This window comes from Caretta caretta, chromosome 2, assembly GCF_965140235.1.
Source record: "Caretta caretta isolate rCarCar2 chromosome 2, rCarCar1.hap1, whole genome shotgun sequence".
NCBI classification, from domain to species: Eukaryota; Metazoa; Chordata; order Testudines; family Cheloniidae; genus Caretta; species Caretta caretta.
The window spans coordinates 198,401,607-198,425,151 of record NC_134207.1 but is presented as its reverse complement, the minus strand read 5'-3'; the positions used below and the strand labels follow the sequence as shown (position 1 = coordinate 198,425,151).

The 23,545-nt window shown below is 43.5% G+C and overlaps 1 protein-coding gene across 13 annotated transcripts in view; it reads left to right on the top strand.

The window, feature by feature from the left end:
• The first annotated feature begins 4,554 nt into the window (after nucleotides 1-4,554).
• LRRC3B (leucine rich repeat containing 3B) overlaps nucleotides 4,555-23,545 on the top strand; it is a 91,129-nt gene continuing 72,138 nt past the window's right edge. For 7 of the 13 annotated variants that reach the window (XM_048838610.2, XM_048838607.2, XM_048838609.2 and 4 more), the window contains exon 1: nucleotides 5,808-6,296. The gene's annotated coding sequence lies outside the window, so the exon portion shown is untranslated. The other 6 variants (XM_048838606.2, XM_075125737.1, XM_048838598.2 and 3 more) reach the window with 5 other exon arrangements.

Here is a 23,545-nt window from a genome sequence, read left to right as displayed (position 1 = left end):
TGGTCCTGAGAAGTGTGGAGCACTTGTAGCTCCCAGGGAAACGAATGCTCAGATACCATGATTATAGTTGTGAGTTAAGAGCCTAGTTAGAGAACAGCTCTCGGGAGCAGACACCCAAGTCATTTTATTTGGGGAAATGGCTACAATGCAGGCACCATAACTACTTGTCATTAAAAGTGTTAGAAGGAGTTTTAGCATTCCAGTATTACAATGTTCTGTGGTTCTTGCTTTAATGGCTCTGCATGGAGCAGATGGAGTCTGTTGTTCTTTTAGGCCAGGGCCCTAGGAAATGAAGCAGCACCTGGGGATATTGGGTGGGAGCCATTAAAGAACTTAGCAGTTACAATGCTGAGCGTCATAGCACTTAACTTTTAGGTACCTAGACAATCACAGGTACAACACTGTGATCCACAAAGCCTGGTTAGTGAATGGGGAAAGATGGGTGCCTTAGAATAGGATCCACAAAAACCAGCATGCTAGCCATGGAGCCACTAAGCTAGCCAATGAGAGATGCTGATGACAGAGGTGTGTTCTAAGCCCCCTCTCATGGAGATAGGTGCATAAGTCCAGGCTGCAGGGAGGCATCTATGTCTGTGTGTGATCCACGAATGGGAACCTGCTACCTGGAGAATTGGCAAAGCTGCTTCTTCCAGGAATGACTTAGGTGCCTGCCTTGCTCTACACAAAATGACTGGAGGAGTAAGAGGAGGTGGTGCCACCGTCCACATTATTAGACCTATGGTTAGACCTCTTGCCTGGGATGTGAGACACCAAAGTTCAATTCCACCCTCTCTGCCAGAATGGTAGAAGGGACTTATTAAAAGGCTAGAAGTTATCTGGGCAGCGTCAGCTCCTCCTTTGGACAGATTTTGACTGGGGCCTGATCAGGTAGGCCTAGCAGCCTACAAATGACTTAGGCAGCTGAATGCCTATCTTCTCCCAGTTGGTGGATCAATCTGGGGCTTAGGTAGGAAACAGGAGTCTGGACATTTAGAGTGAGGCAGCACTGCCTGTGCCCCCGGGCCTAAAAACTTAGGCCCCTAGGGAACTGTTACAATGGAATGTTAGGTGCTGAGTGAGTTTAGGCACCTACAGGGTTAGGCGGAAGCCAAGTGGCAATTTAATAGATTGCAGTGGCACCACACCTGGTGATTTAGGCACCCGACGCTGGAGTGTAGGATCGAACCCTTTTGTGCCCATCTTAGGCAAAATCACTGTGGTGCTCCCTCCTAGAACACTGTGACTTTGCATTGCCACCTGTACAGGATTGGGGCATAAGAGCCCCAATCTTGGCCTTAAGCAGAAGAGGTATTACTACTAAGTACTTGAGAACGTGTTCCTAGAGCCAGTTGGAAGATTCAGTTCATTAGTGCATCAGCGAGAATATGAATTTTATGCCATTGTTTGAAGTGAAAGGATTAATCCTCTATTAAAAATGAATATAAATTAATGAATAAAGAGAAGGTCATTTGGCTTCTCTTAGCACAGGAAGAAGCTGTATTATTTGCTGACTTCTGCACACATAGCTATGAATTTTTGGGAGGCTAACAGAAATAGATTGTACTAGATGGCTCCTTAATTGACCCTGTGAAATTTTGGTTAATATTTATAAATTTTGAAGGACCAATCCAGCAGTCCCATATTCACATGAAAAATCCTTAATACCATGTAGTCCTGTTGATGTGAAGTATTTACATGAGCAAAGTTTACTCATCGGAGTAAGGGTTTGCAGGATTGGGTCCTTGAATATTTATAAACAGCAATCAAAATTATTTTATGAGGTAAGTTAAAGAACCATCTGGTATCATCTATTATTTTATCCTCTCTAATTTTTATAGTTGTTTGCAAAAGTCAGCATGTATTACAGCTTCTTCCTGTGCTGAGAGAAGCCAAATGACCTTCTCCTTATCCATTAAACTTGTATTCTTTTTAATAGAGGATTAATCCTTTCACCTCTAACAATGGCATAAAATTAACATACTAGCTGATGAGCTAATGAACTAAATCTCCCAAGAGGCTCAACTTGAGGATCATGTTCTTAAAATTAAGTATTTTCTTCTGCCTAAAGGAACAGCACATTCCATCTACTCCATACAGAGCCAAAGGAGGGATCATGACCTGGGCCATATTTAACTACTAAAAATCCATATGATATTTTTAGCAGCAGCTAGCTCTGGTGCTTACTCTGTAGTAATTTCCCCAAATTACTTTTTTTTTTTTCCTCTAGAGGTGCTGAATGCTCATCAACTTCAACTCAAGTTACAATGCTCAGCTCCTCTCAGGAGCAAGTCCTGGAGTGCAACCCGGAGAAACCTTATACTCATGTAGAGCTAGTCAGAACATTTTCACTGAATTGAAATTTCAAAAGAAGCAGAACTAATTAATTTATTATCGACCATTTTGACTCATGTGAAAAGTCCTTACTCATGCAAATAAAACCCATTCAAATGACTGGATTAATTGTATGAGTGAGTGCTAATCTTGTGTGTCAAATTTTGCAGGATCAGGTGTCATCACTTCATTTTTTTTTTCAAAACCATAAAAGTCAATTAGATTGCAGTGGACTGGCAGGATTTCAGTTTTAAAGGGACACTGCCACATTGGTAAGTTATGTTTTTACTATTCAAAGAAACATTATTTCTTTTCAGCCAGCAAAGAGCAGGTATTTGTTTCTTTACAATGAAGGACTTCTGCTTAAGATGTTCAACAGTAAGTAGGCTTAGAAGGATTAGATTTTTATTGGGGGCCTTGTGAAGCTAAATTCCTCAGGCTTTGGTTTCAGCCTTGGGTGGCAGGGCTTGGAACTCCAGGCTTCAGCCCCATGAGGTAGGGTTTTAGCTTTCTGCCCTGGGCCACAGCAATTCTAATACTGGCCCTGCTTGGTGGACTGCCTGAAACCTACTCAGGCCCTCCCAGGGGACCCCAGACCCTTGGTTGAGAATCACTGGTCTATGATATGAATACCAGGGATGTGAGTATGAACAGGCATTCCAACTGAATACATACATAATAGGTGTTTTGCACATTTGTCCTGGTGCCCATATCCTGGAGACTGAAAGCGTAACCATAAGTTGGATTTTGGTGCAATTGTCCCAGTATGCAAGCTCTTGGTTGGTTTGTTCTCAATTTTGATTGATATTTCTATACTTTCAAGATTTGTCTTAAAACGAATCCAAAATCAGTGAGCCTCCGTCTAAATGACTGAAAGTTGGCACATCTGACAATCATTTAACATTTAGTCACCTAAACTTTTTTTTGTGTGCAATCAAATGATCACTTTTGGGCACTACCTGCCTAGAACAAAGCTTGAAGAGGTGACTAGAAGGTTGAAAGGATCTATAGCCCTCTGTGAATAGGCCAGGAAATCCATTCCCCAAAGCATTTTAGTTTTAATGATAGCAAAGCACATCAGGTAGACAAAATCTAACAGTTCTAAATGAGAATGCATATTCCAGTATTTTTATACTGGGCAAGTTTTTAAGGATAAATGAAGGCACAGAGTGTGAAGAAGATGTAAGAATGTATTGCTTATTGCTCATGCAAGCTGAAAAGTTACCATCAATGCCCCTCTTATTTATCATTTACTTTTAGTGTACATAAAAGCTGACCCATGGGGAATTCATTAGGCTTACTTTACTCTTATGAAGAGTCCTATGTCCCATAGTTTTTTTGACAGAAGGAATTTACAATCTAAAGCCTTGATCCTGCAAAGCCTTTCTCAGATAACTCAGAGGGACTACTCACATGAGAAAAGCTAACTCATATAAAGATTTTGGCAGTAGTGAGCTCTAAATTGTACAATAACCAGATGAAGGAAGAGAGAAGATCCAGTTTGTATGGTCTAACACCTGGGATATCTTGTCCTCTAGTCAGCAGGAACATGGGAATTGGCATAGCAATGGTGTATCTACTCCAGCATCCTGCCTCCTAACAGTGGCTTACATACATTTAATGCAATTATATAATTAAACTAGAGGCAAGCAAATGTAGGTATCCAAACCAATAAACTTTTCCATTTACTTTATTTAACATTCTGTGTTTTGTTTGTGTTTTTATTTACTTAAAAACACAAACAAAACAAGCATTTTCCTCAGTCTTTTCTAGGCAGATGCAATAAACCAGCCCCAGACAACAAAATTCCCAACCGGGCTGTGACAAACATGGCAAATATGAGGTTTATATTGCACAGTCCAGAGTAATAATTTGCAGAAATCAGGGAGAAATAAAGTGCTTACGGGGGACAGCGAACAAGAGGAAAAAATGCCTAGTGTTTTGGTAAGGTATGCCGTGTGATGGGCCATGGTGCACTTCAAAGCATCTTCAGGAGCCAGGACTGAAAATCATCCCGGGCGGGAATGGGGGATGAATAACACGGCTCGGAGTCACTTGCACCGTTTTTACACGAGTGCCGTTCGTGGAGTTACTCCGCATTTGCACGGCTGGGAGAGGTTAGCGGGGAAACCCTTCCCCTCCCCACGGGGAGGGGAGGACACGGAGGAGGTGATTCCCGGCGCTCCTGAGCCGGGGCCGGCTGCGGCGGAGGCTGGCACGGCCCTAGGGACCCGCAGGGGAGGGGGAGCCGCAGGGGGCGCTCCTGGCACCCCGATCCCCTCCGGAGCCTGGCACAGCAAACCCTCGCCCCCCCCCCAAGCCAGCCGGGCGCTGGCATGTGGCAGGCGGGGACAGGCAGCGCGTGCCGCCCGCAGCCCGTGAGGAAGGCTCCTCTCCATCGCCGCTGCCGCCTCCCTGCCGGCCGGCTCCGGGCTCTGCAGCAGCGCTCGCTCCCTCGCAGGCGGCGGCGGCTCCCCGCCCTCCAAGATGCCCGAGCGGCGGCTGCCCGCACCGCCACGCTCCTCGGCCGGCTGAGGGAGCCGCGGGGGCAGCCCGCGCTGCGGCCCTTGCAGCCCGGTTCCCCGCCGCTCCTATGGAGCCGCGGCTGGGCAGGCACCGGACGCCTCAGGCGAGGTAAGGCGCCGCCGCCGCCTCCTGTTGCACTGGCCGGCTGCCCGCCGGGGCCCGAGAGTCCTTTGCCCTGCCCCGGGCACGCAGCGCGCGCGGGGGGCCGCTCCCGGCCGGCGCATTGCAACTCCGGGAACTTTTGCAGGCAGGCTCGGCTCGCTGCGCCTGCTGGCCCCGGGGTGTCGCTTCCCCCCTCGCTGCTGCTTTTGGTTTATTTCTTAATTGGATGTGGCCGGGCCCTGCCCCAACTCCGGGGGAGGCGGAGGCGAACCCGGGGCTGGCTCGATCGGTCCTCACCAGAAGCAGCCAGGCGAGCCCGGGGGGGCTGCACCCTCGGTGCCGGGGCTGCTCCCGAGTGAGCTGGGGAGGATGCTGAGGGCTGCGTCGGGGGCCACAGCAGGGCTCTGTGACTGTCTAAGTGGGGGGGGGGGGGGAGGCTGTGGGGGCGCGGAGAGCAACTCCGGGAGTTGGGCTGGAGGGGAAAGGAGCGAAGCCCGCGGCTGTGGGAGTGGGTGGGCGGCAGCCCCCTCCCCCCATTTCTAGCAGCGGCTGGGGGAGGGGCAGGAGAGCGTGTCCTGGGGGTGTTCAGGGCACATCTTCCCCCCACCACCACCTGGACTGAAAGGCTCTGGGGCGCGGAGCAGGTGGAGTCAGACACCCGCTGGCCGACTAGTGCAGCCTGCCGCTCTGCCTGGCACCGAACTAGCCAGCCGCGCTTCTCCAGCGGGAACCCCGGCCATCCCTGCCGCAGCCGGGCCGGAGCCCTCCTCAGCGGAGCCTGCTGCTTCCCGGAGCTAGCTGGGGCTGCGGCTGGAAACTCCCCGGAAGGGCCCGACGGCGGTAGGTGGGCTGAAAGGGTGGGGTGTTGCTGAATAAAGGAGCGGAGGCTGCAGGAACTAGGGGTACCCCCCACCGCCGGCGTTGGAGCTAGAGCAAAGGGAGCATTTTCAAGGCGTGTCTTCTTTCATTTTTTGCAAGCTGGTGGCACGCACGGGTTGCAGAGTGTCAAGCTGATCAGCATTCAAGTGGCGATGAGTGAGCAAAGTGAAGTGAGAGAGGCGCGTGCAACTGGCAGTGGAAGCTGAGGATGGTGCATGGGGAGAGAGAGAGAGAGAAAGAGAGAGAGAGATGGGAAGAAGCTGTTTGTGTTGCCTTGGGATTTTTCCACTTTGAAACCTACCAGGACCAGTTGCTACGAAGCATGAAGCAGGTGGTGATGGCTATGATGATGAGGAAAGGCTGTTTCTAAATGACTGGGCTGCAGCTCCCTCAGAACACAAGCAACAAATGGCAGCGGGTTGTGGCCGGGCTGCAGCAGCAGCAACTGCAACTCCCAGGTGAGCTGCAAAGGCTCCAGGCTGCAAGCTGCAGCTTTCCATGCATGCGTCTCGCATTCTGCTCCTGATCCACCCCCAGCCCCTAAGCACTTGAGCTGGGAGCCCTTTTCCTAACCTATGGGGTTAGTCTGGGTCTACTAGCGAGTGACCAAGGGATTTGTGGGTGCTTCTTCTTTTGCTTTTTGCATTTTGCACTGTACCCCCTTGTACAGGAAAGCCAAGGAAAGAGACGGGAGTTTTTGCTGATGTGTACCCTGGTCTCTATGATGCAGTAAAATAATAGGGCAGTGCACTACCCTGAGCAGGACACTGTCCTGACCTTAAAGCTTAATGTTTAGATAGATAGAAATTTCATGGCTACTCGTAGTAAGCAGGTAAAGAGAGCATCAGTATGTGGAAAATTTTGTGTGTATGTTTAAAATTTGATAACACCATTCTGTATGTTATTGCTTTGATGACAGTGTACATATCCAAAAACTGCTTCTTTAAAATTTGGAACTCAATACTATGCCAAATGCAATAGTATTTTTTCTTTCCTTTTTTTGGCATCTTTCCATACAAAATAAAACACTTGTAGAATTATTATCTCTTAACTTGGAGTGCGAACTGCATGGATATTTTTATCAGTCAGTATTGCCAAATGGCCCCTTTTACTAGACAGAAGATATGGCGTGATTACAAAATAAAGAATAGCGCGCACAAAATACATCAATTTACCAAATATTTACAGGTTTCAGAGTAACAGCCGTGTTAGTCTGTATTCGCAAAAAGAAAAGGAGTACTTGTGGCACCTTAGAGACTATTGGTTAGTCTCTAAGGTGCCACAAGTACTCCTTTTCTTTTTCCAGATATTTACACAACTGAATTGAAAATGGTCAAATAGTATATGAGGCCGGTATGAAGGAATTAAGCATACAGCAATTTGTACATCTGTAAAAATGACAAATAGGTTATTGCTTTTAAAAAGATGTTGTTTTTTAAAGTAATAGCCTTGGAAAAGTGCTCCAGAAGAGAAAACAATACCTTTGAGTATAAAACTTTGGATGGAACAAATCTCATCCTAATACCGAAAAATGATTGGCTGCAATAATTTCTTGGAGTTAAATCATTTAATGATTTATAAATTCAGATTGCAAAATGCCTGTTATGCCTTGTTGGGAGTGGTTCCTGAAGCCTTTGATATAGAGTACAAGAGTGTTCACATAGTTTACATTTTGATATTTTAAATAATGTCACCAAAGAAACTCATTTTGCATGTTTCTTTATAGTTTGATTTGGAGACAGAGGCTAGAATAATGAACTATGGTATAAACTAAGTCACGGAAACCTTCACCATGCTCAAAGTAACTCAGTTTCTTAATTTTCTTTTGTAGGATCTAATTTAGTCGTAATCGTATTCAAAGTATCAGTAATATTGAAGGAATATTGGACCAACTCTGTAACCCGTATTCACACAGGTAGTCCTGCGTTTCAGTGGGATTACTCACATGAGTAAGGGTTACTCACTTGACTAAGGATTGGGCCTGTTGTCAACTAGTTGTGATGTGGTGTTAAATAGGGACCTGATTTTGTTGAAACTATTGAGAAATCTCTCATTTGACTTAAGTAGAAACAAGTAGACTGATGCTGAGTCCTTACCTTCTCTTATTTGTCCATATATTGCTGTCGGAGAATTGAGACCCAGTCTTGCTCCCAGTGAAGTCAGTTGCAAAAATTTCATTGACTTTGATGTGAGCAGGATGTGACCCTTAGGGTGCTCATTTCCATTGATTTTTTTAGTGGCATTGAGGCTGTTTAGCACCTTGCAGGAGGTGTTCAGAGCCTTATAAGATTGAGCCTTTGGTGAGCTTTTGTTTACTAGCAGAAATATCCTGTCTGTAGCTTTCTTGACAGTGAGAAATATTTACTCTTAAGCCACATGATTTGCCTCAAATGGGAGACTAATGGAAAAACAAGACATTTCATTAGCAAGAAATAAGAATGTATTCATAGGGAGGGCCCTGTCCGAAACCACAGAAGTCAATGTGAGGTTTGCCATTGATATTAAAGGGAGAAAGATCAAGGCTTGTATATACTTACTTTGGTTTAGTTATACATATATTATCTTGGTCATTTAATTTAGAAACCAAAAAGGAAACACAGCACTAGACTTTGAGCTATTCCAACTGTACTGTTCTGTGCTCCCATTGAAGTTATAGTAGATCGCCAGTGACTTCAGGGGCAATCAGGAGCAAGCTCAAATAGCTTGTCAATTCAAGAAACAACCTCAAAACTGTAGAATTGAAATTTAGAAATTAAAGATGACTGTGGTCAGCGTCTACATTGATGTTTGAACCAAGAGAAATGTAATATAAAATGGTCTTGCTGGATTTAAGTAATCAAGGCACCAAATTATGTAGTTGGTCCCATTGACTTACGTGGGATCACTTCTGTAAACAAAGCATGCAGGATTTATCTCACTATCAGTAAATTCGGAAAGATTCTAAACCTTCTAATTGAGAATGAAAAGAAGATGCAAAATGTTTGAAAACATTAGTTATCACTAACTGCCTCATGTAGTGAGAGGAACAACAGTTAGTGGTATTATTTTTAGAATCGGTTAAAGGTATATACATGATTTTAAATACGATAATGTATCTGTTTATTATGGGCTGATCTGTAGCCCACTGAAGTCAGCTTCATTGACTTCAATGGACTTTGGATCAGTTCCCATTTTAGAAAGAAACTTCATTTGTGTTCCACTGTTGATACACATGTATACTTTATACGTTTTGTTTTTCCCAGTATAATCAGTTAGTAAATGTAAAGCAAATGTCTTGCAGTGCAATTCATATTTGTCTGTAGCTATAAAACTCATAAAACAAAATGTCAAAAGGAAGAAAGGACTCTGATTTTTAAAATGATAGTATGATTCTCAAACACCATGATTAAATATTTTGCTTTGAACCAAGAATGAATTAATAGAGTTCAGGGAGTTTGTAGTCACTTACTCTGGCCTCCTTGAACAGTTTTACCAAACAAGCTCTGATATTTTAAAAAAATTACTTGTGGAACATACAGCTTTGGTAGGACATTTGTGCTCTTGTGTGAACCAAAAGTCAGCATGTCCACAGATACTACGTGCAAGAAATTAAAGAAATCCACTAACTAATTTAATAAACATTTTTTAAAAATAATGGCTAACTTGTAAACACATACATGAATGTTTGTGTGGTAGTATTTAAACATAATACTGTACATCATAGGTAGAACACTAATGAATTTGGAGGTCTTTTTTTCTGGTGATTCTGAGTCTCTATTTTGTTGGCTTTAGTCCAGTGTATTAGATAAAGTAAATTATTTCTTCTTCTTTCTTCATTTTTGTGGCCACTTTGTGAAGGTTGTTCTTGGATGTGCAGCACATACATGAACTCATCCAAAACAAAACATACATTCAATCAGATGCAATATCAGTTTTCCCACAATACTTTTTCGGCTCTTCATTACACAAGTAGTAATTGTCAAACCCAGCATAAGGAAGGCTCTCCTTTATTTAACAATGATTAAGGTGCATACTGTTGATTCATGAGGATTTGTGAATGTAATAGTTGTCTGTAAGTATAGTTGGTGATTTGCATTGTAGACTTCTGTACTGTATCCATTGACTTGGACTACAAGCATATTTTATGTGGGGACTTAGGTTGAACTTGAAATGCACAGCATTTGCTGCTAGTTCACATACAAAATTCCAGGCTCTATCAGCTTTTTTCTTTTCTGTTCTTGTCTCCCTGATATTTAAATGGTCTTTTGCATATTTACATCAAGTAGAGATTATAGCTTGGTTTATTTTCACACTGATTTCAAAAGTGGACATGGGAAAACTCTTTCACTGTAAGGGTGGGCACAACTCCAGAGTTCTGTATTCTGTTGCCAAGGAAAAGGCCATAGCCAAAGTAAAATGGCTGTTCTGTCTCTGGATGGGGAAGGGACGCGGCAATAGAAGATAAAGGAAAGGGGAAGTGAGAGACATCACAGGGGTTGTCTAGTTTGGGAAAAGAGGTTATGACCCTATTACACTATATCTAATCCTTAGAGAGGAACAATGGTCTAGTGGTTAGGGTACAAGCCCGGAGTTCTGGCTGCAGTTTCCTGCCCCACCACTGACTTCTTTTGTGACTTTGGGCAAGTTAGTTCATCTTTAAAAAGAACAGGAGTACTTGTAAAAAGAAAATGAGGATTTGTGGCACTTTAGAGACTAACAAATTTATTAGAGCATAAGCTTTCGTGGGCTACATCCCACTTCATCGGATGCATAGAATGGAACATATCGTAAGATATATACATACAGATAAGTTGGAAGTTAGTATACAAACTGTGAGACGCTATTTAGTTAAGATGAGCTATTAGCAGCAGGAGGAAAAAAAAACTTTTGTAGTGATAATCAAGATGGCCCATTTAGACGGTTGACAAGAAGGTATGAGGTTACTTAACTTAAGGAAATAGATTCAATATGTGTAATGATCCAGCCACTCCCAGTCCCTATTCAAACCCAAGTTAATGGTATCTAGTTTGCATATTAGTTCAAGCTCAGCAGTTTCTCGTTGGGGTCTGTTTTTGAAGCTTTTCTGATGCAAAATTGCCACCCTTAAATCTTTTACTGAGTGGCCAGAGAGGTTGAAGTGTTCTACTACCGGGTTTTGAATGTTATGATTCCTGATGTCAGATTTGTGTCCATTTATTCTTTTATATAGCGACTGTCCGGTTTGGCCAATTTACATTGGTAGATGTACAGGTGAACGAGCTCCTGATGGCGTGGCTAATGTGATTAGGTCCTATGATGGTGTCACTTGAATAAATATGTGGACAGAGTTGGCATCGGGCTTTGTTGCAAGGATAGGTTCCTGAGTTAGTGTTTTTGTTGTGTGGTGTGTGGTTGCTGGTGAGTATTTGCTTCAGGTTCGGGGCTGTCTGTAAGCGAGGACTGGCCTGTCTCCCAAGCTCTGTGAGAATGAGGGATCATTTTTCAAGATAGGTGGTAAATCTTTGATGATGTGCTGGAGCGGTTTTAATTGGGGGCTGACAGTGACAGCTAGTGGCTTTCTGTTATTTTCTTTGTTGGGCCTGTCCTGTAGTAGGTGACTTCTGGGTACTCTGTCAGTCTGTTTTTTCACTTCAGCAGGTGGGTACTGTAGTTTTAAGAATGCTTGATAGAGATCTTGTAGGTGTTTGTCTCTGTCTGAGGGGTTGGAGCAAATGCGGTTGTATCTTAGAGCTTGGCTGTAGACAGTGGATCGTGTGGTGTGGCCTGGATGGAAGCTGGAGGCATGCAGGTAAGTATAGTGGTCAGTAGGTTTTCGGTATAGGGTGGTGTTTATGTGACCATCACTTATTAGCACAGTAGTGTCCAGGAAATGGACCGCTTGTGTGGATTGGTCTAGGCTGAGGTTGATGGTGGGATGGAAATTGTTGAAATCATGGTGGAATTCCTCAAGGGCTTCTTTTCCATGGGTCCAGATGATGAAGATGTCATCAGTGTAGCGCAAGTAGAGTAGGGACATTAGGGGATGAGAGCTGAGGAAGTGTTGTTCTAAGTCAGCCATAAAAATGGCATACTGTGGGGCCATGCGGGTACCCATAGCAGTGCCGCTGACTTAATCTGGAGAATGTTACCTTATTTACTCATATTGCAGTACTTCCATAGTTCATCTTTGTATGCCTCAGATCGCTGTCTGTAAAATGGGGATAATAGTACTTCCTACCACACAGAGGTTGTGAGGCTAAAATACATTCAAGATTGCAATGTGCTGAGGTGCTACTGTAATGGGGGGCCATATAAGTTCCAGAGATATAGATATAGCATGTCCTTTCCTTAGTATAGGTTTGTGTTAACTGAGGTAAAAAATGTTATCTGGCCGAGGTCCACTCTAGGCTCCTACTTAAGGTTCACTTCAAGTACATAACACATGTGGCCAGAGCAAGTTGTATGTTAAACATGAGTTTTTAAAAAATGTGTTAACGTTAAACAAACAAACAAAATACACCATTTATTTTAGTCTAGACAAGGCCCTAGGAGAAATGTAGAGTACACCTCAGCCAGCTAAATTGAAGTGAAAGATGTAGATACAAGGGATAAGGTCGTGGCTGGGTCAGGGAGAAGTGGAGCAAGAAGGAGACAGCAGGAAATAGGAAGAAAGGTGATAGAGACAACAGAGAAAAGTGAGAGACAACATGAAAATGGGATGCTATTGTGGCCTGAAAATAGCTAAGAAAACAAAGTATTAATTAAGGAAGGATAAACAAAGAAACAGAATGAAAGAGCCCCAACAGCAAGAGACCAGAGATAAAAAAGTTGAAAAAGAAAAAAGTAGTAGAAAGAAACTGCATGGAAAAAGATGGGTGGAAAAAGAAAAGTAAGAAAAGATGCATAGAGGTTTTAATCTGGAGAATGTTATCTTATTTACTCATATTGAAGTACTTCCACAGTAACAGATGGCCCACATTTCAGTCATGTTGTGGAAGGCTGACAGAATGTTCTGCTGTCGGGGGTCGAGTCACATTTCTGCTTATAGTTACTGTTGGTCACATAACTCAGTTAGTGGGATATGTATTTTTAAAAGTGACATGCCCTAGTAGCAGGACATCTTAAAGATAGTTTTAACAATATCCACAAAAATATATCTTCATCAGCACTTACTGTGAATATACGCAAAAAGAAAAGGAGTACTTGTGGCACCTTAGAGACTAACAAATTTATTTGAGCATAATTTGTAGGTCACGAAAGCTTATGCTCAAATAAATTTGTTAGTCTCTAAGGTGCCACAAGTACTCCTTTTCTTTTTGCGGATACAGACTAACACGGCTGCTACTCTGAAACCAATGAATATACGGTAAAACAGTTTACAATACTGTTACGTCAAGGTTGCAGTGAAGTTGCATTCAAGTATTTCCATTGTCTTCAGTGGAAATACTTTAATCAAAAAGGATTTGGTCCAATTTGGGTATATTTGTGAAAGTGACTGAAAGTGGTTTTGTGTGTAAAGATAGTGGGAGTTGAGAGCACTCAGTGCTTCACAGCTGTGCTTGTGGGATTGAGCCATTAATGTGTTTTTATTGGGGCTAATGGGACACATGAAAGAGTCTTAATTTTTTAAACTGGAGCGTACATATATGCAGATTGCTTGGGCATATTGCAGCCTTTCCCCCTCAAAATCATTTTAATTAAGTTTTATGCATAAACTAAAAGAATTACTTAAAGGCCAAGTATGGCATTTAGCAAAGAGTATAGATATTTGACATTCAAATTAATGTATATGGTTGAGCTTGATAGGGGACATTATGTTAAAAAGAAACAGAATCCTCATTGCTTTTATGAATTATCCTATACTTGGATTCTTTAGGAAGGGTACAGACTAGTTATTGTATATTGGAAAGAGAACTCTAACATAAGATTTTTTTTAATCATTTAGGTTACTTTGAAATTAAAAATCATATATTATGTAAGTATATATTACACTAGATTAATAAAAGATAAAATTGAAATGCAGTTTACAGGTCACTTTTTTTGTTTTCCTTTTTATTTCTCTGTTGGGACAATGAAAATTAGCACAGTCAGTTTCACTTCTGTTTATAATCAGTTTCAAATTCTTAATGCTGTAATATTTGGGTATCAAATACTCCAGAGAAGTACATTTAAAACATAATTTTAATGGGATTTTTAAAAACAAATTGTGGAAACTTTTCTGTTGGCCTGTTGATTTTAATGGGATTACTCACAGTAGTAAAATTAGACATGTGCATAAATGTCTGCAGAATTGGATCCCTAGAGTCTGCTCTACACCTTACTTCCTGTGTGAAGTCACTTAACTCTTCTGCACCTCCATTTCCCCATTTAAAATGGGAATATTGGTAACACCTTTCTTTTAAAAGCATTTCAAGATGTATAGCTGAAGATTGCTGTTGATATTATTATTACTATTCATTAATAAACACCTCTTTTGTGAAAGGTGCTATATATTCTTTCTGAAGTGGAATGCATGCTAGATATTTATTTAAAATGCAAAAATGATAGTCATGTGAAAGAGCTAAGACAGCTTTCAGCAGCATACTGATTTCAGTTTGTCTGTTTTTGTTCTTTCCTGTTTGGAGCCTTTGGTTGCTGGTTTGTTACGATAATACTAATTTGTGGGATGACAGGGAGACTTCTCAGTCAGACAGTGGTTCAGCATTTCATTTCCATGTACCCATTTTCTGGGATACTCCACAGTTTCCCTGTCTTTGCCATCACACTATCAAGAGGTAACACACATTTGATGTAATCAGTGATGCTGGGTTTACTTGATTTAAAAAACAAAAACAAAGCCTCAGTCAATATTAGTAAACTTGGGTTGACTACTGTGATAGAAAGCTCTTTTTACCATGCACGATATGTGGTTTCTGGGAGAAGAAATTTGATGGCTATGATCAGGTGGGCTTTAGTAGCAGTATTGTTGCTATATCAAGTTTACTATTCTCAGATATAAACCTTATTATTACACTGTACTGTAGTTCTCTTTACGAGTCCAAACATACAAATATCCTTTGACAAAGAGCTTGCTACTGCAAGTAGTTCCATTAAAGTCTGAGAGATTGGCCCCTGTATTTCCATTTTATTATTCTTTAGATTGGTATTTTTTTACTATGACAAACACTTCAGTAAATGTATCTAAACTGGCTTTGAAAATAATTGGCTTGATTTGAATAGTCAGGAGAAAATGTAATAATTTAGTAAAGAACTATAAAAAGGTGTTTTGGAAGAAAGAATTTGCCTGGAATAAGGAAATTAATGGTGAGCGTATCCAGTATAGCATTCAGATTTTTAAAAAATTAAGTGTAAAATAAATGTACTTGGCTTTTTCCCCCTTGGTGCCAGGTTGGCAATGCACTTTAAAAGAAAACCTGAAACCTTTCTTTATTTTCCAGTCTTTATTTTGTGAATATTGGAGAACACTGTATAATATGCTCCTGATCGTACTATAAGGATATAGGAAATAGTGCGGTGATTAAAAAACATTGTCACATTAGATTGAAAGATAGATACCCCGACTGTACACAAGTAGCATAGGTGTTGCATTGGTATGCTGGAAATTCCAGTGTTTTAGTGGATGTGGATCCTAGCTCTGGAATGTGTGCCCAAGGTTGCAGTGTGTTCATGGTGGTGACAGTATGCCTTGATGTTGGTACTGTGACAGAGTGGGATATGTCTGTATCAGATTACGAACCCCTGTTTGTTTTTAGAGCGCTGTTTTGTTTCAGGAGCTCCGCTTTGTATTGTAACCTTCATTTTGGAGTGTGACCCTTACGTTGTATTGCAACCTCCCTTGTGGATTAGTGCATTCATTTTGTAGTGGGGTATTGATGGCCTTTTCCTTGGGTATGTGTTAGAAGCTGTGACAGAGCAATCTAGGATCATCAGCTGTGATTGTCTGTCTGTTAACTACCAGCCCATACACAAGAACAATGAATTGTATACAGACACGTGGCTGTGGGAAAGGGTCAGATGTTCTTCAGCCTGGGTATGCAGCTTAAGGATCAAAGACTATGTTTAAGGGAAAAACAACGAGGAGTCCTTGTGGCACCTTAGAGACTAATGAATTTATTTGGGCGTAAGCTTTTGTGGGCTAAAATCCACTTCATCAGATGTATGGAGTAAAAAATATAGTAGGCAGGTATAAATATACAGCACATTAAAAGATGGGAGTTGCCTTACCAAGTGGGAGGTCAGTGCTAATGAGGTCAATTCAGTCAGGGTGGATGTGGCCCATTTCCAACAGTTGACAAGAAGGTGTGAGGATCAACAGAGGGAAAATTACTTTTTTGTAGTGACCCAGCCACTCCCAGTCTTTATTCAGGCCTAATTTGATCGTGTCAAGTTCGCAAATTAATTCCAGTTCTGCAGTTTCTCGTTAAAGTCTGTTTTTGAAGTTTTTTGTGTGGAAGAATGGCCACTTTTAAGTATGTTGTTGAGTGTCCAGGGAGATTGAAGTGCTCTCCTACTGGTTTCTTTACTCACCCCCACCACACCCTGAACTGTTGTGCTGTGTTGCTGCATGCTGTCAGCTTTTGACCCCTAAACTCCACTGCATTTCAGTCGTTAATGAAGTGAATCAAAGGGTATCTACACTGCAGTGAAAGCTTGGGCTCAGGCTTGAGCCTGAACCCTCCTTCCGTCTACACACACACATCTCAGGATGAGACCTGGGGTCCTAGGACCCTTCAGGGTGGAGGATCTGCGGCCAACTCAAGCTGGAACCCAGGGTTCCAGCCCTATTGCTTTGCAGTTTAGTCACAGCACAGCTTGACTTGGGTCCTGGGAGTCCTCCAAAAGTATCCCCAAATCCAAAAGGCCAACTTCCTTTGTCCTCTCTATCCCAAGAATCTCAATTCAATCAATTCAAGTGAAAATGGAGGCAACCCCCCTTCGTGTGCAGCAGCAGCTCAGGGAGTCAGCGTTAACCCTTCCATTCTCTTCTAACTACCTATCTGCAAGTGCACCGTCGGAGAGTCTTCTGCATTTGCAATGGAGACTGACCAGAACAAGCCTTTTGCAAAACATGCTGCTTTTTTGTCACAGGAGCACAGCCAGATTTGGGTGAATCTCTGGTGCAAGTTCAGCAAACTGTGGACTTTAGTAAGAGTACCAAGAATGACTACGCATACCAGCAAGTAGCAAAGCAATTGGCATCTTTGTAAATTTACCAGACTGGTGACCAATGCCGAGAGCAGTTTAAGTGGCTTAACAGTGAGTACCAGAAAACCAGGGACCAGAACCATACCTCGAGCAACTCATCATCTTGTGCCCTGCTGTCCCTAGAATCCAGCATAGGGACTGATGGGAAACAGCCTCACGCACTGAGGAGGATGAAGTCACTCTGTTGCTAAAACTGGTCCCAGAGCAAACTTCGGACAGGGTATGGTAGCTGCACTTTGTTGCTGAGTGCACTGATTCAGCGGCCCCCTCATTGTCATTGGTCCATTTGGGCATGTCAAAGACTGTGAAGAGCACAGCAAGCCACAATAATGAGGACAGCATTGATGACACTGGCATCCAAACAGGTCTGTAAACATCTCCAACAGGATTTCAGTCTTCAAAACCACATTCAATAGCCATTCTACACCTGCTGAGAGTGTAATTAACCTGTCTTTTACCAGGGCTTCTGAAATCAGGGTATGGTTTCATAAGCCAAGACAAAGGGTATATACAGGTTCCCCAGAATAATGGTGTGGGACAGTAACAGATTATGACAATGTTATTTGATGGGAATAGTGTCCCAGTCTGTCCACGAATGTAGACTTCCGATTGGCAGAAAACTCGAGCATCATGAACTTTCACAGTGTAGCCCTCTTTGACATTCATAAATTGGCCTCTGTGGTCCACAAGGGCCTGCATAACAATGGAGTAGCACCCTTTGCGGACTATGTACTCATGCTCCTTGAGGAGAGCAAACTATGGGCATGTGAGTCCCAGCAATGGCCCCAGCACTGTTTGGAAACCCCGTTCTCTCAAAGCCAGCAGTTACCTCAGGAATATCTTTTATGCCTACCACCTTAAGGTAAACCACATGCCTGGTTGCCTTAGAAACCTCTGCCACCACTGTACCCACAGTCAACTTTCCAACACCACGCTGGTTGCAATGGATCTGTAGCAATCTGGGCTAGCCAGCTTCCACACAGCTATAGCAATCCACTCCTGGACCAGCAAGAGTGCCCTTTATGAGTCTTTATGCTGAAGGATCAGGGCAAGTTACTTGCAAAGCTCCAGAAATGTTGTTGTTTTTCATGCAAGAGTCATGAACGCACTGCTGGTTATCCAAGGTCTGTGTGACAACGTGATCCCACCAGTCTGTGCTTGTGGTCCTGTGCCAGAAGTGTCGGTCTATGTAGGGGGCATCAGCAGCTATACATAGTGTAGTGAGCTCCATCAGACAGAGAGAGTCCGCCTTGCCTGGGTGATGGTACTCCTCTGCCTCCTGCTCCATCTGAAGCTCTGTTAGGTGCCTTTGGCAGGTCAGACAGCATTGCTGAAATGTCCACCAGGGCCTCACGGAAACTCTGCCCGTTTCCTGACACAGGAATGAAAGTGCAAGCAAGAGAACTTCTTGAAAAGGGGCTTTCTCCATGTGGCCCGGCAGGATGTGTTGGCAGGCTGTTCAAAATTGTTGTAATGTGCAGGGTGGACTGTAAAGTTTTCCCACAGTGCTCACAGGTCAAAGGGCTAGAACAGCCACATTTTGGGAGGGAGCTAGGAAGTCTTGAGTATGGTTGATTTGACTTGGGTTTTAGTGCTGCAGTGTGGCATCAGGAGTCCCAGGTTCTAGCCTTGGTTAAAAAATTCTTAATGTAGAGTTGAGAATCAGCATAGAGGCTTGAGGCCCGGGTTCTTTAGCACCGATCGGCTGACTTGAGAGGTAGTGTGAGAATCAATAGTAATATAGCCATGGTTGCAGTGGCAAGACTTAGGCATGCTGAATACGTACCTACTGGTTTCAGGTGGGTTTGTACTTGGTATCAAGGGTAATTAATTGGAGCTATATTTGTGCAACTTATGAATTCTGATTGATATTGTGAAGTTATAATATGAAAATCTGCTGTGTCGTGTGTGATGGTCTTTGCTTGTGGGAAGTCTTGCCTAATAGTCAGAGCTTAGGCCCTTCGACATGTAGGGGAGCCTGGGCCCTCTCACTCCATCGGGCTCCAGCCCACTGCCCTGTGAGGGTGACACAAGGGTCTGACACCCAGGAGCACTTAATGCTGCCCTTCCTGGGCCACTTCCTACCACCCCACTATTGTCCAAAGTACTCAGTCTATCACAGGAGGCTGTGAAGGAGGTCAGTCACTACTGGGTGCCTCTTCACAGCTGGGAGTGGTGTGGCAGCTCTCTCTCTGTCTCTCTCTCTCTCTCTCTCTCTGTCTCTCTCTGTCTCTCTCTCTCTCTCTCTCGCAGCTGCCTCCTCTCGTGCCTTGGCCCTTCAGCCAGGTCAGTTCCAAGTCTCTCCCCTTCAGGGGTTATCCATAAACAACACACAAGGAATTAACGCAAACTGCACTAGTAGGTGAAAGAGGGAAATACCTCCCTCTCCAGGTATAACAGAAGCAGGTCTTCCCTTCTCTCAGGAAGGGACCGTCAGGTGGTTGTTGAGGGAGAGATCCCACCTTCCCTCAGCCCTTTTCTCAGGAGCTAAAAAGTAGAAATCCTTTCTCTTCCCTGGTCTTCCCACAAGTGAGCTGTTCTGCTCCCTTTTAACTCCTCCTACACCCTATGCATTTCTTGCACAGTGTGGTGGGGCAGGGCTGGCTGAGTCCAGAACAGCTTCTTAACCCCTAGTGGCCTAGTGGGGAGTTTGTATACTCCATATCAGAGTGGTTATATGTTTGTGGACCCAACCATTGCTGACTAAGCCACGTATACACCAGAAAGATACACTGGATTGATGCTTAGGATTCATGACCCTATTTAGGTGCAAACATCTAACAACGGATAAGCTGCATCCTCAGTTTTAGCTGAACTCTTCTGAAGGGCGTGGGAAGGAAGGAGCAGTGGAAAGTTACCCAAAAGAGCAGAAGAAGCCAGGTGGATTTGAATAGCGAGTCACACCGGGGGAGGAGGAAAAGGACTAGAAGAGGAAGCATTATGAAGGGCAGGAAAGAGCAAGGTCAGAGAAGTTGGGACGAGGCTCACTGAGGGAGAGATACCAGCTACCATGCAACAGCCTGCTGAGGCAAGGACACCTTGCCTGCCCCCCTCCCTGGTAGGGGCAAAAGAGGCAATTTTCTCTGGGCCTTTCCCATTTGAGAGGGCCCCCAAACCCATGGAATTTGAGTGAGTGGTACTGTGACCTAGCTCACAGGGTCACAACACCCCTCGAATTTGGCCCACCTGGGCCAAAACCGAGTGGCCTCACAACCCCTTGTGCTAGGTTGCAATGGCTAGAGTGGAGAGCCGGATCCAACCCTGTAGGACAGAAGCCGCCGCTGTGGATGACTGGGTGGCAGGCTCAATTTCCAAGCCACCCTTCCCCCACCCCGTTGAGACCCGTTTGATCTCCATCAGTGTTCCCTCTAATTTTTTATGTCCATGTGCGGAATTAATTTTATTATATTCACCAATAGGAAGGTGATGTGTAACACATCACCTTCGTATTGGTGCACATAACAAAATGTGGTGGGGATAGGGTCAAGGGGTTCAGGGTGCGGGCTCTGGGGTGGGGCTGGGAATGAGGGTGTGGGAGGGGGTTCAGGGTTGGGACAGAGGGTTGGAGTGCAGGGGGGTCAGGGCTTTGGCTGGGGGTGGGGGCTCTGGGGTGGGGCCAGGGATGAGGGGTTTGGGGTGCAGGCTGCCCTGGGGCTGCGGTGGGGAGAGAGGACTCTCCCCAGCCCTCTTGCCGCAGCAGTTTGGGGAGGCGCTTCTCCACAGCTGCGGCAGCTTAGGTAGGGCTGGGCTGGGCTGAGGGAGGTCCATGCTGGGGGAGAGGCATCTCTCCCCACTGCAGCCCTGAGGCCCTGCACAGGGCTTAATAGGCAGCTGCGCATCTTAGAGGGAACTTAGGTCTCCATGATGATTTTTTTTTAAAGGGTGGAGGGATTCCATTTCATATTTTGTCCCAGGCCCCCCAGAACCTCTGTGGTTCCCCAAAGACTCTCAAGCAAAGAGTGTGATAGAAAGTGAGGGGTATTGTGATTTCAGATGTTTGTTTTGTATGACCTGTGCTTTACATGATTAAGTATAAGAAAATATAAAGGTATTAGTTTGTGCAAAGAGGGTATGTTTGTGCTGACTGCTTCACAACTGCTAGATGCCCCTGACAGAGTTAAACTGTAATGAGATGCTTTGCATTATTGAGGTGGAGTTCTGGGAGAGGGGTGTTTTATGTAACTGAGGTATTTCGGGGGGTCAGTGCTGGTCCTGGAGACCTGTGGCAAGTGGGTTGAGGAGCCCCATTTTGGAGAGGGGTAGCTGACTGAGAGCCAGTGCCTAGGAAATGTGCCAGAAAGGTCAAGAGAGGAACCAGTACTGCAGTCTGCTGGCAGTCTAGAGGCTTAACATACTCTAGAGGATGCAAACCATAGACACATGGATTCCCTTCACAGCAGTCCCAGAGGGTGGCTGTGAAGGCGCATGTACTAGGTTACATGATAATAGATGGTTTGAAAGTGGTACTTAGTATAGAATGTATGTCTGTGTGACCCTTTTCATGTCATATATGGCACAGTGTGATATAAAACAATGTTCAACCTTCTATAGATAGTATATGCTTGTGTACATGGAAAGTTACTGGACAGCAAGCCAGGGTATGAATCTGTTATGCATCAGCTTGCCATACAGTAATGTCTGATGTGGCCAGGGTGGATTTAATTGAAACCAAATTGATTTAAATCACTAGTCAGGAAGACTCGATTTAATCATGGATTTCTACAAAAAAGTGCACTCATGTTGGTTGTTATAACCTTAATACATATTCTTTACAACTCCGAGATAGATGTAGGTTTCATTTTTAGAAGGTACACACTAAACATTTTTAAAGTGATTTATTTTGAAAACTTTTCAGATTAGTTTTACAGCTATATCAGAAAATGAAATGATTGTTTGGTTATTTCATTTACCAAAGGTAATTGACGCAGATATTTATGATGTCATCGGGAGGTGAACTATCTCCAATTCAATAGGTTAACCGTTAATATTTGGAGGATTGTCTTGCCATGCTGTATTAGGAGGAGAACATCACCAGACAGACATTTAAATTGTTTTATTTAACTAAAACAACGTTGCATATTCTGGATTTTTTTCTTCAACAGCAAACATATAATATTTTAACAAAACAAGTATATGAATTTTTGAATGTATTTAAACATTCAAGTTTTTAAAATCAGGTTTGTTTTTGTTAAAATTGTTTTTAACTAAAATAGTTAAATGAATATTTAAAAAAAAAAACAAGAAAAATTAAATTGACTGTCAGCCAGGTCAACATGAGAAACTTAAAATATTGGCTTCTGCAGCTAACTCCAGTTCGACATAAACCTTCTGGAGCTGTGCATAGTATGCAAAACTTGTAATGGTTCCTACCACTTATTTGGACTTTGATTTTTGCAGTCATGTTGGACAACATGAAAACAATTAATAGTATCAACAAAGGAGGCGGAGCAAGATCCACCCCTCTTTGTATCAAAGTTGTCAATCTCCGGAACTGGTGCATTTGTCAGCAGATCACCTTCTTACAGTGCACCTTCCAAGGGTTAGTAGACAGCCTCAATAGACACTTCTCCAGGCCTTGGTGGCATGAAGCATCTTTCAGTAGTGCGGAATCCCATCTTGGGACCTCTTTGTGCCTCAAGAGTTCAAGAAATTTGCAGCGTACTGCTCCCGAGCAGCTCAAGGCCACGACTCCAGAGGGGACGCATTTCCAGTTCAGAGGTCAGGACAGGTGACGTAAACATTTGTGCCCATTCCTTTGTTCTGAGGAAGACTGAACAAAACGGAGGGTTGGTGATCCTGATTGTTCCTAGGTGGCCCAGGCAGTTCTGGTTCTTGAGCATTCTCCACGTGTCCTCGTGTTTGTGCATCAATATTCAGCTCTTACAGACCTAATGACTCAGATCAGACATTTCAGTCCGGCATTCTTCCATTTAACAGTTTGGTATTTGAATGGGTGATTTGAATTTGACATGGAAGAGTCCTGCTCAGAGCTACTATAATCCATCATTAGCAATAGTAGGAAAGATTCTTCGAGGAAATGCAAAATGGAAAGTATTTTCTACCTTGTGCCAGCATTGTTGGATAAACCCAGAGGGGTGCTGTTGATCCCTACTGTCAGGACTACCTCCTCTTTCTAAAAACATTAGGACAATCAGTTCCTTGTGTGTGCACTTGACAGCTATTAGAGTCTTTTCCTCCTATGCTGAACAGGCACATAATCTTTGCCCATCCTATTGCAGTATGGATTCTGAAGGGACTTGTCAGAACCTTTTGTGTGATACTAAAAGCTACCCCAATTTGGGACCTAAAGTTAGTGCTTTTGGTATTAATGAAGGCCCCGTTTGAACACTTAATCTCATGTTCCTTTGCCCAAGATTGCATTTCTTGGTGCTATCCTCTCAGCCAGAAGAGTAGGAGAGCTGGAGGCCCTTATTGCTGATCCACCTGATACTGGCTTCCATAAGGACAAAGTTTCCCTGAGCTTATACCCCAAATTCATCTCCAAAGTAATTTTAGAGTTTAATCTGAACCAGGTCATCCACTT